Source organism: Nannospalax galili, unplaced genomic scaffold (genome assembly GCF_000622305.1).
Source record: "Nannospalax galili isolate Female #2095 unplaced genomic scaffold, S.galili_v1.0 scaffold127, whole genome shotgun sequence".
Classification (NCBI taxonomy): domain Eukaryota; kingdom Metazoa; phylum Chordata; class Mammalia; order Rodentia; family Spalacidae; genus Nannospalax; species Nannospalax galili.
Genome location: NW_008360326.1, coordinates 2,627,755 through 2,643,743, shown reverse-complemented (window position 1 = coordinate 2,643,743; position 15,989 = coordinate 2,627,755). Strand labels below are relative to the sequence as shown.

Sequence of the window (15,989 nt, the reverse complement as noted above, 5' to 3'; positions counted from 1 at the left end):
TTAGCAACATACTCTCCTCCAAAGGCAAAAAAATGTCAAAAGTATTTGGGAGCTCGTATCTAATCCTTAAAATATTTTAGGGTTACCTCTTCAGAGCGGGGAATGTTGGAGGGGAGGGAGTGGGCATGGATTTGATCAAAACATCTTATATGCGTGTATGAAATTCTCAATAAAGTTTTTGTAAAAGTTAAAAAAAATAAAAAAATTTAAAAAAGAGATGCTGGCCTCTGTGTGTTTGTGCTCTTGATCACTCCTGGGGTACCCTGTTAGCAAAGAAGGGGTCTAAGCCAAGAGAACGAGTTGTCACCCAGAACTTTCCAGAGTGGTTGGCACATTCCCCATCATTATCTTCTTAGCCATTTGCCCCAAAGTCAGTGCAACATGCGACTATGGCTTCTTTTCTTTACTTTTTCTTCAATTAATAGACTTTATTTTTCACGGGAAAAATTGAGCAGAAAGTACTGAGAGCTGTACCCCTCCACTTTTGCAGGAGTATGGTGCATTTGCTACTGTTGATGAGTCAGTATGGATGCATCATTTAAAACCTGTAGTTTGTATTAAGTTTGTTTAAAAAAAAGCTTAGAAAGGTAAGAAAGGCTTTGTTGAAGCTTACATTGTGGTTCAGAAACATGTTTCAACTAATTTAAGTTCAACGATAATGAGAAATTACGGCACCCAAACCTTGCTCTTCTGTCCCGCCAGAGTTCCACTACTATTTGATCCACAGCTCTCGTTTTTCCGGGCTTCTCTCCACGCCAATTTGTGCAGATTTTCATCATCATAATTTTTTCAGTGCTGAGAATGGAACCTAGAGCCTCATGCATGTTAGACAAACTCTCTACCACTGAGCCTTATCCTTACCCCTCTTTTTACTTTTTGAGACAGGGTCTCAGTCACTAAGTTACCCAGGCTGGGCTGAAACTCACATTGTAGCTGGAACAAGATTTGAACTCATGATCCTCCTGCCTAAACTTCCTAAGTAACTGGGATTACAACCCTGAACTGCCAGACCAAACAAACATTAGATTTTTTTTTTTTTTTTTAGACAAGGTCTTCCTGTTGCATCAGCCTGGAACTCGTTATATAGACCAGGCTGGCCTTGATCTCATGGAGATCGGCCTGCCTCTGCCTCCCAAGTGCTAGGATTAAAGTGTACCACACACCCAGTTTACATTAGAATTCTTAAATCCATTAGGGAAAATAAAACCATACTTCAGGCTAACACATATCTTCAAGTTTATTTCGGATACTGTTTTTTGGGAAAAAAGTCCAAAATGTTAGGTGCTATCCTCATTCTAGAAATACACTTGTCACATTGATTGAAACTTTTGGTGAATAAATTTTCTTCCTCTGTGTGTGCAATGTGTTGGGTTGGGTATCTTCCTCTCTTGCTCTCCACCTTAAAATTTTTAATTTTAATTTATTATTAGTGTGATATGTGGAGACAAGAGGGCATGTGTGCCATGACCTGCATGTGGAGGTCACAGGGCAACTTTGTGGAGTTGATTCTCTCCATTACCTTTACATGGGCTCCAGGAATCAAACTTGGGTCACCAGCATGTACAGCAAGTGCTTGTATCTGCTGAGCCATCTAGCCAGCTCTCCATCTTATTTTCTGAGATGGGGTGTCTCACTAAACCTGGAGTTTGATGTTTTGCCTAGCCTAACCAGCCAGTGGACCCCTGGGATTCTCCTGTCTCCACTCCCCTAAAACTGGGTTTATAGATGCATGCCATTTCACCCAACTTTTATGTGGATGCTGGAGCTGAGAACTCAGATTCTCAGGCTTGTACACTTTACCCACTGGGTCATCTCCCCCAACCCCTATTGAAGAAATTTCAATCAATGATATACTTAAAACAAAAGTCAAAACAATGTTTCAGCCCCTTGATTTTGAACCAAGTAGTTTATATTGAGAAATACCAAAAAATTAATATTTAATTTATAAACATGGGTTTAGGGTTAGTGACTCCGAAATTATTTTTTAAAAATAATTGTGAGGGGGCTAGAGAGATAGCTCAGCGGTTAAGAGCACTGACTGTTCTTAACAGAAGACTCAGGTTCAAATCCCAGCACCCACATGGTAGCTAACAACTGTCCCCAACTCCAGTTCTAGGAGATCTGATATACTCTTCTATCCTCTGTGGGCACTGCACAACACAGGTGCAATTACACATATGTAAGCAATACACTTATACAATTAAAATAAAAAGATTGATTTAACTTTGCCATTCTCTTAGTCGCTCAAATCCCCCAGTATTTTCAAGTATAGCTTTAAAAACCTGTATTGCTATTCACTTCCCACTGATCATTTTGAAGTTGTGTATGTTATGCTTTATTCATTCATTCATTCATTCACACACTCATTCATTCGTCTATTCTGCTTCCTGTTGTGTTTCTCATTCCAGCAGTGAGTCATCTGACCCTGTGAATACCAGGTGAAGTGGGGACCACAGAAAGGGACAGAGTCAGAACACACAGCAAACCCACAAGGTGGAAAAGTTCACAGTATACTCTTCCCTTTCTTTCAGTTTTTAAAATCTAGCATGACACATGTGTGGGGGTCAGAGGACAACTTTCAGGAGTCTTTCTTTCTACCATGTAAGTCCTGGGGATCAAACTCAGGTTATCAGGCTCTGTGGCAAGTGCCTTTACCCCCTCCTCCTCTTCCTTCTCCTCTTCCTCTTCCTCCTCCTCTTCCTCCTCCCCTTCCCTTTTTCTTTCCTTCCTTCCTTCCTTCCTTCCTTCCTTCCTTCCTTCCTTCCTTCCTTCCTTTCTTTTTTGCTTTCTTTTTTGAGACAAGATCTAACTGTGTATCCCAGGCTTTGCTTGAACTCACTACGCAAAGCATGTTAGTCTCCAGCTCGAGGTAATCCTCCTGCTTCAGCCTCATGAATGCTCAGATTACAGGCATGTTACATCATGCCCAGTCTCTAAGTATCCTCTTAATGTAAAGAAATGGCTCTAACAGCTAAAATACGGTCAGTCAGCCAAGCAGATTTGATTTACTAAGTCCAATACAACTTTTATGTTAAATTTCCCTGCTTAGCAAATTTAGTGATAAAACCCTTTTAGAGTACTGCTTGGCAAGTTAGTAAAGATATGATCCTTATTAGGAGCTGATCTCATTTTGAGGTGCTCAGAGTGGCACATGGTTTCCATATGGTCCAGCCAGCAGACCCTAATCTCAGTTTGTGGCTCTCTGTGGGTTCTCCCTGCTAATCAGCTCTAAGGAAAGTATTTTTATCACTATCTCCTAGAAGAACCCATGACAAAAAAAGGTGACTGAATTTTCACACCCTTAAAAGAAAATTCAGTCCAGGGGGACATCCTCCCTTCTCACCTGTAGTGTAAGATTATTATGAAAAGCTACTGTGTAACAGTGTACCTATTCATTTTGGTACTCAGAGAGACACCATGGGGAGGGAAGAAATCAGTGAGATGACTACAGGTATAGAGAGCAATAATCTTAAAATAGTACTGCACAAAGCTGGGAGTAGTGGGACACACCTATAATACCAGCACAGGAGGTGGAAGCAAGAAGATCAAGGGTTCAAGGCCAGCTTCACTACACAACAAGTTCAAGGCCAGGCTGAGCTACATGAGACCCTGTCTCAAAACAAAAACAAATAAACAAACAAAAAATCACAGAAAGAGTAATGCACAAAATGAGTAACTGGAGTTGGGTTTCTTAAAAGGACTTGATTGGAAGAAAGACCTAACTGATGTTGCAAAGACCATCTGCATGAAGTAAGAATGGATTTCAGTATCATTAATGGAAAGCATATTGTAGGAAGTGGTGGTAACCAGATGTCAGTTCTGGCAGCAACTTTTTAATAATCCCAAGATGATTGATTCAGGCCAACACCTAACAAGGACAAAAGCTTTGACTATGAGGAATTCAGATGATACTTGGAGAACTATTACAGTGTGCTTAACTCAGATTGCATTAAAAAAATTTTTAATTACATTATGATGTGTATGTGTGTGTGTGTGTGTGTGTGTGTGTGTGTGTGTACACTTGCACATACCACAGCATAGAGGACAATCTGCAAGAGTCAGTTCTCCTTTTCCACCATGTGAGTCCTGGGGATTGAACTCAGGTCATCTGGCTTAGCAGCAAGCACCCTTACCCACTGAGCCATCTCAGCAGCCCGAAATTGAGTTGTTTTAATGAGTATTATACAGCTTCATAGTAAAATTATTTTTCTATATGTACTTCAGTTTCACAGCAAGAATGGCATTGAATACTATGCCAGTCAGTTGTCACTGTAACAAATATCTGAAGTAACGAATATTTAAAGAGAAAGATTGATTCAGAGATTTCAGGCCATGATCAGTTGACCCCATCGATTTGAGCCTATGGTGAGGCATCATGGTATGAATATGGGCAGAGTGAAATTACTCACTTCACCATGGGGAAAGGGGGGGGAGAGGGAGACAGAGAGGGAGAGGGAGGGAGAGCAATACCCAGTGATCTTAAGGCACCACTTTCACTAGACCCCATCACATAAAGGTTCTAGCATCTCTTAGTGGTACCATGCTGGGGACCAAGTCTTTGCCAGGTGGACCTTTGGGTGACAATTAAAAGCCAACCTATATCAAACTGCTAAACATAGAGAATATTGGTGAAGCTATCTAAATCTTTGATATAATAATGGATTAAATTCCAAATTATTACACTGTCATTACATGGGCTTTTATCACTGCTAGGGCCTTCTGAAACTGCAAAGCAGTGCTTATATAAACCAGGGACCCACATCTGGACAGCCCCACCACTTTAGATGTGTGCTGTTTTTATATTTTCCCTTCATCGCTCTTAATCAACATCACTGTTGTTGCTGTTTCTTAGTAAGATTAGTAAAAGCAGAATTGTTATCATTGAACGGAGCACTCTGGCAATCAAGGCATTTAAAACCTTCAATCTTTTGGGGTGAACAAAGTACTGTGCAAAATTTAGAAGTCTGATTACTAAACAAAGTGGCCACAAATTTCCCTGAAAATGTCCATAACCTTTCCAGTCAGTTCATCACAGAAAGTCTGACTTAAGTTTGTTTCAAATGTAACTTAAGAAAATACTGGTTCTGGAGTGATATGAATAGCCCAATACACTCCGCACAATTTCATTCCACTTGTCAAATACTCAAAAGGACAGAATACCATGGCATCAGTGACAGAGCCTGGCACCAGGTCACAGGTCCCATTTCTCATCAGTGACATCCTTGGCAGTGGGGCCATCTTTCATACAGAGTAGGTCCACAGCTTCTGGGTTAGCTTTACTCATAAAACTTCCAGGGTTTGCTCTGACTGACTGATTCCTGCTTTTGGGAAACCCAGAGTACACAAGTGCCAACAATCAAAATTCATAAAGTCCGTGAAATATGCTTCCCCACTTAAGGGACCTGCACTTGGGAAATTAGTCCTGACTTCATGAAAGAAGGCTTCATGAAATTCTCATGAGAATAACAGAAGTACTGAACTGAGTCAAGCCTGCTGTCATACCCAGTAAGCTTTACCAGGGACTCTTGCTCTTAGCAAGAGGTGTTACCAGGGATCTCCATGAGGAAGCCTGTCTTAGACAGTCCCATGTATAACTGAATACTGCCCATCTTTCAACAGTGCATCCTAGTCAAATCTCAGGAGAGTGTGAAGATTCCCAGATCCTTGGTTTACATCTGGTTTCAGTCAGGAAAACCAAACTTCCAGTAGCTTCTCAGCCCCTTAAAAAATGTGAAGTTTTCTTTACTATGGAGATAAGTCTTCAACCACAGAACACTCACTACATGAAATCCCTTCTCCCTTGGCAGCTGCTACCTCCACTGAAAATTGTTTCAGCTATGTTACTAAAGTTCAGGTTCATTGTTTTAAATCTTTCTATAATTTTAGTAAAAGTTGAACAAGAGTCTCTTGGAGGCAGACACATTTCAGTCTCTTGTCTTGGCAAGAGCAGAGTCAGGGCTAGCTAATGTTATAGTCTTACTGTGTTAAATGGTCTCTTTTTGTGTTGTATATTCTAAGGACTTTGACAAACACATAGGGTCATGTATCCATCATTACAGTATCATATAGAACAGTTGCACTGCTCTGAAGTTCTGCTGTGCTCCACCTAGCTATGCCCCTCCCTTCTACTACCCCACATTGCTGGCAACTACTGATTTTATTTTCACTGACTCCACAGTGTTGCCTTTTCTGGAAGGACAGATAGTTGGAATCACACAGTAGGTTAAACAGGCCTTTAAAGTCTGTTGTTTTTGACTAAGCGATACATATTTAAAGTTCCCCCAAGTCTTCTCATGGCTTGGTAGCATTTTTTTATTGTTAAATAGCATCCATTGCATGGACGGAACAATTTGTTTATCCATTTGTAAATGGATACGCTAAAGAACAACTTGGTCACATTTAAATTTCAGCAAGTATAAATAGTGCTGCCAGAAACAGTCAAAGGCAGGTTTTTATGTGGCTAGAAGTTTCTATACTCATTTGATTATATAACTAGGAGTGAGACTGCTGGATGGTATGCTGAGACTTTATAAGATACCGCTAACCTGTCCTCCATACGGCTGAGCCATGTTGCCTTCCTACTAGCCTGGGTCTTTCATTTGTGACTAGATATCCTTTAAAGTGGAGAAACATTAAAACTTTATGGACTGGGACTATAACTCTGTTTTAGAGCACTTTTCTGGCATGCTTGAACTGGGTTCAAGTTCAAGCAATACAAAAAAAAAACTAAACTTTAAATTATTAGCATTAATTTTACTGTTTTTAACGTGCAATTCCAGTTTTAAATTAAAATCTAAGAACATTAACTCATAAGCAAAAGGATCACTGAGTTACAAAATGTGTACTTTAGGGACTATAACTCTGTTTTAGAGCACTTTTCTGGCATGCTTGAACTGGGTTCAAGTTCAAGCAATACAAAAAAAAAACTAAACTTTAAATTATTAGCATTAATTTTACTGTTTTTAACGTGCAATGCCAGTTTTAAATTAAAATCTAAGAACATTAACTCATAAGCAGAAGGATCACTGAGTTACAAAATGTGTACTTTGTGGTATTTTCTTCTTACCAAAATGTAGAATCATTACACAAAACTAACTCAGTTTCTGAGATCTGCTCATTCTGCTGACAAGGTCTACCTTAACAAACGAACTATCCGTGTTAATAAAGGCCAGATACCTCCCTTTCCTTCTAAGCTCCATTTTCAGTATAGTTAAAACAAGAAGTAACAAGCCTAAGAAAGCATCCTTGATCACACTGTGTCTTAGAAGCCCCTTCTGCATTTGGAACGAGTTCTGATTTGAACAGCAAGAAGGCCTTTCAGAATGGACTTAGTCAATCATGTTGACTGGAAGCAGGAATATGAAATCCCAGTATTCAGTGAAACTCAAAGTCACCAGAGTCCGAAACATGCTTACGTTGTACCCATTTGAGTCTCATTGGACTGCAAACATAGTGTATCTACTAGATACTCTGTGTGGATAGGGCAGCAAGGACATAGTACACCTTTGTACATGCCTCCTTTGGTCACAAACATATTCCATCATCCCATCAGCTTCACTTACTAAACATAAGTTCAAAGATAAAATCATTGCTGATTTCAGCTGTGATAGCTGACAGTATCTAGAGTCACCTAGGAGACAAAACCTTTATTGTGTTAACTGAGGTGGGAAGACTCACCCTTAAAAGTGAGGGGCCCCATTCCATGGACTGGGGTGTTGGACTGAATAAGAAGAAAGTAAGTTGAGCACTAGCATTCATCACTTTCTGCTTCCTGACAAGGACACAATGTGACCAGCTGCCTCCCGCCTTCCCTGCAAGGATGAACTATACAAATGTGAGCCTGGCGCCTGCTGACTTGCCTGCAACATTCCTCACTGTTCACCTTTCAATATTGTGCTCAATAAAAATGGAACGATGTACACTTCAGCCTTGCTTCACTGACCCTTGGCTTCAGCCTTCCTTCAGCTACTCTTACATATTCCTTCCTCTCAGGTCTTAACTATTAAGTTTCTCCATTGTTACATACATGCCAGCTCCATTATATAATGCTTACAAACTATATCATGACTTCTCTGTATCTCACACTAGATTCTATGTGCCAGAGGGCAGGGGCCCCATCTGGAGTACTTCGTGTTCCTGGCACTTTGTGTATGTACCCTGACTGTTTCATAGTCATCACTGAATGAAGATGTTTTGAAAGAGCAAGCTCTCCTTGATGCTCCTTGAACCAGGTGTGTCCTCGGGTCACAGGCAAGTAAGACAAAAGCTTATGGGATGAGTTGAGTGGTATCCAGTCACCTCGGTACTTTGCTAATAGCAAGCTGTGCGTGACTCTTCATTAAAGTTTCTTGGGCAAACGTCATACAACTTTCCATTCATCAATAACAGCTCACAAAACTAAGACTACATAAAAACACCAACCTGCCTATAAAGACAGAATTTCAGGGACATCCTCACAACCAGAGAATGCTCTTGTTTGGCTCAGTCTGGGTACATAGGATCAGTCTGCTCTGAATAATAAAGAGTGAAAAAGAAGTGGGGTGTTATATTCCATTTCCATCCAAAGATGTCAACGCTACAAATAGGTTGGTTCATCCAGAGTGCAACAGTAAGCGTTTGCTCAAAATTGATTTAACATATATCTCAGAGCGCATCAGATCGCTGCAAAGCTTCTCTGTGCTATTAGAAAAGATGATGAAGAAAGAAACAAAAGCTAAACAAAACAAACCAGCAGTTTGAAGTTGAGAACAAAGAGTCCCAGAATAGGTTCACTTCCACACCACAGTCACTGCAAAACAATCCTTTGGAAAATTCTTTTTAGTTAACAAGCCTATTTATCTTGTCTCCTATGTACTCTTGCAACAATTCAAGAGTTCCTAGCAGCCTTCTGTAGCAGGTCAAAATCTTACTTTCCAGTGCTAGGGGTTGAACCCAGGGTCTTAGGCGTGCTAGGCAGTCTACCACTGGACTTTATCCCCAGCCCTCTGTTTTGAGATAGGGTCTCACTATGCAGTCCAAGCCAATCTAAGAGTCTTGATGCTCACGTCTCTGTCTGCAGAGTGTTGGGGTTACAGGAGCCTGGCTCCTCTGCCTCATGTTCAGTCCACCGTGGATTCCTGATTATGCAGGCTCACCTCCTGAGTTTCAGGTCCAGGGACTATACGCTCTCATGGTCTTCATGGCTTCTCCCACATATCTACCATTGAAATGGATCTGGTTCTTTTCTCTCCATTCTCTATTATAAAGCTTCTCCTCCTTGGAATTCTGCACTTTTACTGTGATATATCTAAAAGATTGGTTTTATTTTTCTAGTGTGGGATTTACTGTGATTTCTGAACAAAAACATTCTTATTACATGTTTATTAATTTTAGTCACCTTTTCTTCAAACATTGCCTCACCTTGGTCTCTCTCTCTTCTCTTCTGAAACTTCTCTTAGGTATGTCAGATGTTTGCACCTTTTTCTCCCTATCTTCTAATGTCTCATTCAATTTTCATCTAGTTTCTACCCAGATAATTCTTTAGTTTGATCTCCAATTTTTCTAGTTCTTCCTCAGCTATATCTAATATGCTATTTATTTTGTTCATAGAGTTCCAAATTTTAGTGAACTTTTTTTTCTAAGAAAATATACTATTTAAGTCAGGCGTGGTGGTGCGCACCTTTAGTCCCAGCACTTGGGAGGCAGAAGCAGAGGCAGGTGGATCTCTGTCAGTTCAAGGCCAGCCTGGTTTACATAGCGAGTTCCAGGTCAGCTGGGGCTAGAGGGAGACCCTGTCTCAAAAAGACCAAAAAAGAAAAAAAAAGGAAAGAAAAGAAATAAAGAAAAAGAAAAGAAAAGAAAATATACTACTTGTTTAAAGTCTGTCAGATTTTACTTATTTTCTAGACTTTTCTGTTTTTAAACTTTTCTGTTTTATGTCATTAGACATTTTTACCTACCTAATTCATGGTCTTCTATGATGGCTCTATGATCTAAGATTCTGGAAGGTCTAATCCTGTTGTTTGTTGGTCTTGCAGGTTTGCTCATATTTTTTTCCTTGTGTCTTGTACGATTTAAGATTGGGAGCCCTTCTCAGCAGAGCTTTCATCTAGAGAAAACTATTGGAATCAAAAGGTTTGTTTCTAATATGGTATAATTGGTCCTGACCAAATTTTATGTTATTTTTTAGCCTAGGGATTTCTAGGTTGCACAAGAACTATTTATTCAAACCCAAGTACACCAAAAGTTCATGCACATGTTTTTGAATTCTTAAGGGAGATACTTCCCTCTCCCAAGCTAGAGCTCAGTTCAAAACAAACAAGCTTCCTTCTTATTTTTCTGTCTAACTGAATAGAAATGGGCTCTATTTTTGTTGGAGGGGGTCTCTTTCAGGGTCTCCCCCATAGCCCTAGCTAGCCTGGGACTTACTATGTAGACCAGCTGGGACCTGCCTACCTCCACCTCCAGAATGTTGGGATTAAAGTCATGCGCTACCATGCCCCATGACACAGGCTTTTTATACCCTATAACTTCTTTAGAGGACATTACTGTCCTTCCAGTGTCCTTGCTTTAATGTTAATATTATAGTTCCTCCAAATCATCTCTCACTGGCTCCAGACTTGTTTCCTGTCCCTAGAGATTATTAACACTCAATCCTCTAACACCAAAACTACTCACCCATGGAAACTTCAAGGGTCAGTACTGACACCCACCTTCCTAGTTTTCCATTCTGTCTTGGAATCTAGCTGTCAGGCATCTTTTTGTGCACTCAGTTTTGTTAACAACAGGCACTATTTCTTGTTCATAGGTATCGGCACCATGTTAAGTGTTTATTACACATCTTAACTCATTTGAATCCTGTAACACCCCTTAAAACAGGTTATAACCAATCTCCTTATCATATATGGAAACTGAAGCATGAAGAGGTAAAGTAACTGGTCCAAGGTCTGACTGGCATAAGTGAACAAGTTCCAATTTGAAAACTCAGTAAACTGGCTTCAGAGCCCATGCTCTTACCAATACTTTTCATTGCTGTCTTAAGACATTTAGGTGTTCGTGGTTGTTTTGTGGTGTTGTGGCTCAAACCCAGGCCTCACGCATGCCAAGCAAATGTTCTATGTTGCTGAGAGCCAACTCCATCCCTTTAGTTTTTTTTTAATTAAAAAAATATTTTATTAGCATTGCTTTCCTTAAGAAATAACATGATTACATTGAAAAACTTTGTGTAGGTTGGAGAATTTGGAAAGGGAATGAATGCCAGACTCACTTTATAGCAACAGGGACAAATTTCACATTATCACTGAAGCTTGGCCATACAGGTTTGCCAGTAAATAATATTCAAAAATTATAGGATTGCAAATTTATACACTAAAATACAATTACATATTTTCAGTTTGAGAATTATATCAGTTTAGTTATTAGAGTGCTTTCTAATTTTTCAGATGTTTCTATGACCTGAAGCTATTTGGTATCTACACTGTAGTTTCAGACTTCTTCTAATACATCTGAATCAAGACAATTCATAAATTCATATAATTTCTATCAAACAGATGTTTTCCAATTACTGCTAGCTGATCCCATAGAGAAAAGGTCACAACCTATACCTTATGAGATCAGCCAAACTCCAGGATCCATTGTGAGCACTTCTAACTCAAAGCACAGAATGTAAGTGCTAGTATATCAGAGTTCTCAGTTACTTTAGTCTTTTTCAAAGCATGACCTACCAACCAAGGTACTGCCTAAAAATGCAGATATGAGGTTGTATCCCAAACCTAATAATCAGAATTCCTGGGGTCAAGATCAGGGTTCTCTTCTTTTATTTAAAAATCTATTCACTTGGTCCTAATTATAATGCATACTGAGGGTTAAGAAATATTAGTTGCTGATCTAAGCAGGCACTGTGAGAAGTGAACTCCTATAATAACACATCTTCAAAGTGTCTTTTCTTTTTTTTTTTTTTCATTTAAAACCTTATAATGGAAAGCTGAGCCTGCCCAGAGGTGCTCCTGTCTGCCATCTTTATGATGTAAGCTGAGCATACTCAAAAGTTCCTCTCCATCATTTTAACCTATACAACAGTAGACTTCATGCCTTTGAATTAAGCATGCCTCCAAAGATGCTCACCATCTTTCCTTCCTAATATGACCTTAAACTTTGCATGATCAGAAAGTTATAATACCTTAAGTATTATATTTAAGTTAAGTGAACATGCCAAGGAATATGGCCACCCCCAAAACGCTTTCCATCTGAGAATCTATAGCTCCCCCCCCCCCAAATAAAATCACCATTGCTTCCCTTGTTCAAGAAGGGCAGTGCTTTGGGATAAGCCCCATGTTTCCCTTACATGTGACAGGTAATAAATCTGTCTCTGTTATTTTATATCTTGGCTTTGTTTGTTTTAAGCTTTTCGCTCACCCAGAGTTGACCCCATTGTACTTGGTTGTAGGACCACCTCTCTGCATTTGCTCTGGAGCTCAATCTACACCCAAGTTCCTTCTCAAGGTAAAACCAACAACAGGCATATCACAGCCTCCTTAGCTTCCTATTAGCATGTACCTCATAAGGTAGGTACTATCATCCACTTCAGGATTATAAAAAGTACTGCAAATGGGGGCAATGAGGTAAAAATAGATCTCCTTGACGTCAGAGCTGTCCTTAAATCATTTTGTCTTTACATCACTCCATCCTACAAACCTCTCAAGCTTTCATATCCCATACATAGAAAAAACAAGATCACAGAAGGTGCTCCTCTGCTGGGGACCACAGCACTTGACTTAATTCTTGAATGCAATATACCATCCAATGGTACAACAAATAATCTAGGCTCTTCTCTGCCTCTCCTGTGAAGAAATAAAATATTTTTTGACCAGCTTTATATCTCTGATGCACAACACAGTACCTGGCTTAGAGTAATTGCTGAATGTTCACTGAATGAATGAATGAATGAATGAATGAATGAATCGATTTGAGCTGTTCAAGAGTGCACTTATTTGCTAACTGATGGTGCGATGCATGTTACAAGCCAGCTCTTTAATTGTCCCAAGACATGTTTACATCTTCCAAGTCAATCATTTTGGTAGTCACTTTTTTCTCCTTTTCTCTTAAGGGCAGATGGAAATTCCTTTCTGCCAAAAGGAACCTGAGGCATGGCATGGCAATGCCTTTCCTCTTGCCCCACTGAACCCAAATGAGACACAAGGATTTCTGTCAGGTACCTAATTGGGAGGAGAGTGAAGACGAGATGGGTCAGCCCATTAGAAGCTGTGACACGGAAAATATTCCAAAATAAGTAGCCTCAACAGTGACAAAAAGCAAAACACAGAAGTTGGGCATGGGGGGGGCACATGCATGTAAATCCCACTCCTTGGGAAATGGAGACAGGAGGATCAGGAGTTCAAAGTCACCCTCAGCTACATAACAAGTTTGTAGCCAGCTTGAGCTATATGAAATTCTGCCTCAAAAAACAATCAAACCAAACCAAACAACGACAATAAAATATTTTTTTTCTAGCTCTTTCTGTATGCTAGGTCAGTATTTCAGAAAAGTGCTGAGATGAGTAAGACCTGGGCCCCATTCTGACCATTTCCACAGGAAGACAGTCTCTCTCTCTCTCTCTCTCTCTCTCTCTCTCTCTCTCTCTTCTCGGGAAATTGAGTTTTTTGGCACCATTTGAAACTGAAGATAATTTCCTCTCTCCTCTCTCCTCTCTCCTCTCTCCTCTCTCTCTCTCCTCTCTCTCCTCTTCTCTTCTCTTTCTCTCTCTCTCTCTCTCTCTCTCCCTCCCTCCCTCCCTCCCTCCTTGCCAGAGTGTCATTCAGAGAACAGTTTCAGGCTCCTGTGAGGCCTCGCCTTCTCCTGCATAAGCAGCTTCAGCCCTTTGGCAGTTCTCTGCAGGAGCCCATGCTGAAGGCTGCTGTTTCAATGCTCATGGGTCTATGTGATGCTGGCCGCTGAAGCCCCGGCAGTGACCCACATGCCATGGAATCCCAGGCCTCCCAGTGGAGCTCTGGAATCTAGAAACAACACCAATTTCCCTTTGTCCTTACTTCCCCCCTCCAGTCTCGCTCCTGCCCATCTCTCCACAAACTTTGTCTCCTTCTTTTTCACCTTGGCTCACACCTGTGTCTAAGTTTTCACTAATATGGAAGCATCTCACCATGCTGCTGGAGAGCTGCTGCAGGCAGGAACTGACACTTCTCAGCTGTTAACAGCCTCACTACCACCTATCCACAGGGTCTCCAAGGAAATTAAGAAGCTGGAGAGTCTCAGGAAACCAGGACACTAGACACTGGGTACTGAGCATTCTAGTTACAGCTCTGTTTGTTGTGGATCAAAAGCAACTTAGGTAAAGAAAGGGTTTAATCAGTTTACAACTCCAGGTCACAGTCCATCAGTCTGAGGGAAGTCAAGGCAACAGCTCAAGGCAAAAACTTGAAGATAGGCCTGCTTGCTATTCTACACAGCATTATACCTAACTAAGGAACTCACTTCATAGCCACAGAAGTACAGCAGGAACCATGGAGGGCTGGAGGGCGCTGCTTGCTAGCTGGCGTTCAGGCTGACATACCCTCAGCTAGCTTTCTTACACAGTTCATGACCACCTGCCTAGGGATGGAACCACCCATAGTGCACTGGGTCCTCCTTCATCAGTAACAATCAAGATAATCCCTCAAGACATGCCCACAGGTCAATCTGATCTACACGGTTCCTCAATTGAGGCTTTTCTCTCAGATGACTCTAGGCTATGTCAAGATGACAGTTAAAGCAACCGTGACATTGGTGTTATTTGAATATGGAATGGCCCCCACAGGTCCAGGAACACTACACACGCTTGTTCCTTGGTTGGTGGAGTTGTTTTGGGAGACTGTAGAACCTTCAGAAGGTGGGTCCAGTTGGTAGGTCACTAGAAGCAGGTCTTTGAAGGTTCCTGCATCCTCTTGGTCTCCCAGTCTATCACCTTAGAACTAATCTCCACCACTTGTTCCTGCAAACAAGGACTGAGCTGCTCTGCCACGCCTTCTCCACCATAATAAACTGAAACCCTCTAGAACCATGAGCCAAAATATATTTTCCTCCTTTACGATGTTTCTGTCAAGCATTTGATCACAGTGACACAAATTACCTGATTAGCAGTTTCCTATCTATAGATGCTTGCCATTTGTTTGTTGAAATGCACTTATTGAAGAAAAGGGGAATATGATTCAAGAGTCCACTGAAAACTTAAGGCACAGACATTAATTCTTTGATTAGGCCCTGATTTTTCTCACCTCATCACTTAGCTCTGTAACTTTGTTGGCTTTATCTCAAATCTGTTCTCCTCAGTATTTTAAATGTCTTTTTTATTTATAATTTTTATTTTATGTGTATGAGTATATTGTCTGCATATATGTAAATGCACCCATGTCATGCATTGCCTGGGAAGGTCAGAAGAGGGTGTTTGACTCCCTGGAACTAGAGTTGTGTATGGTTGTCAGCTGTCATGTGGGTGCTGGGAACTGAGCCTGGGTTCTCCACAAGAGCAGCCAGTGCTAAGCACTGAGCCAACTTTCCAGCCTCTAGTTCAGTTTTAATGGCTGTGCCAGATTAACTCTTATGGGCTATTACTGATCAGGAAATGATCAAATGACCACTCCTGAAACTGGTACTGTTGCCGAGGAGATGGATTCACCCACTGGCTTCTTGGAGGTAGAGTGAGCTTCACCAGGTTGTTAAATAGGAAATGGATACTGGTGACTAAAACATAGCAAATGTCTTTAACAACTAGCATTTTAAGGACTGGCATTGTAGCTCAGTGGTTGAGTACTTACTCGAGGCCCTGGACTCAAAACCCAGCACTGAAAGCACAGACTATTTCTTTAAGCACAATATATGCATTATGTTGATTGGCATGTACTTCCTAAGGTAAAAGCTATCATCAGCAGTTCATGATTATAAGAAATTACTGCAGTAGGCATAGTGGCATACACCTTTAATCCTAGCACTTGAGAGGCAGAGGCAGGTGTATCTCTATG

General features: G+C 40.7%; 1 pseudogene; it reads right to left on the bottom strand.

Moving 5' to 3' along the window:
• Positions 1 to 4,829: 4,829 nt before the first annotated feature.
• On the bottom strand, positions 4,830 to 5,367 carry LOC103727701 (annotated as a pseudogene).
• Positions 5,368 to 15,989: the final 10,622 nt, after the last annotated feature.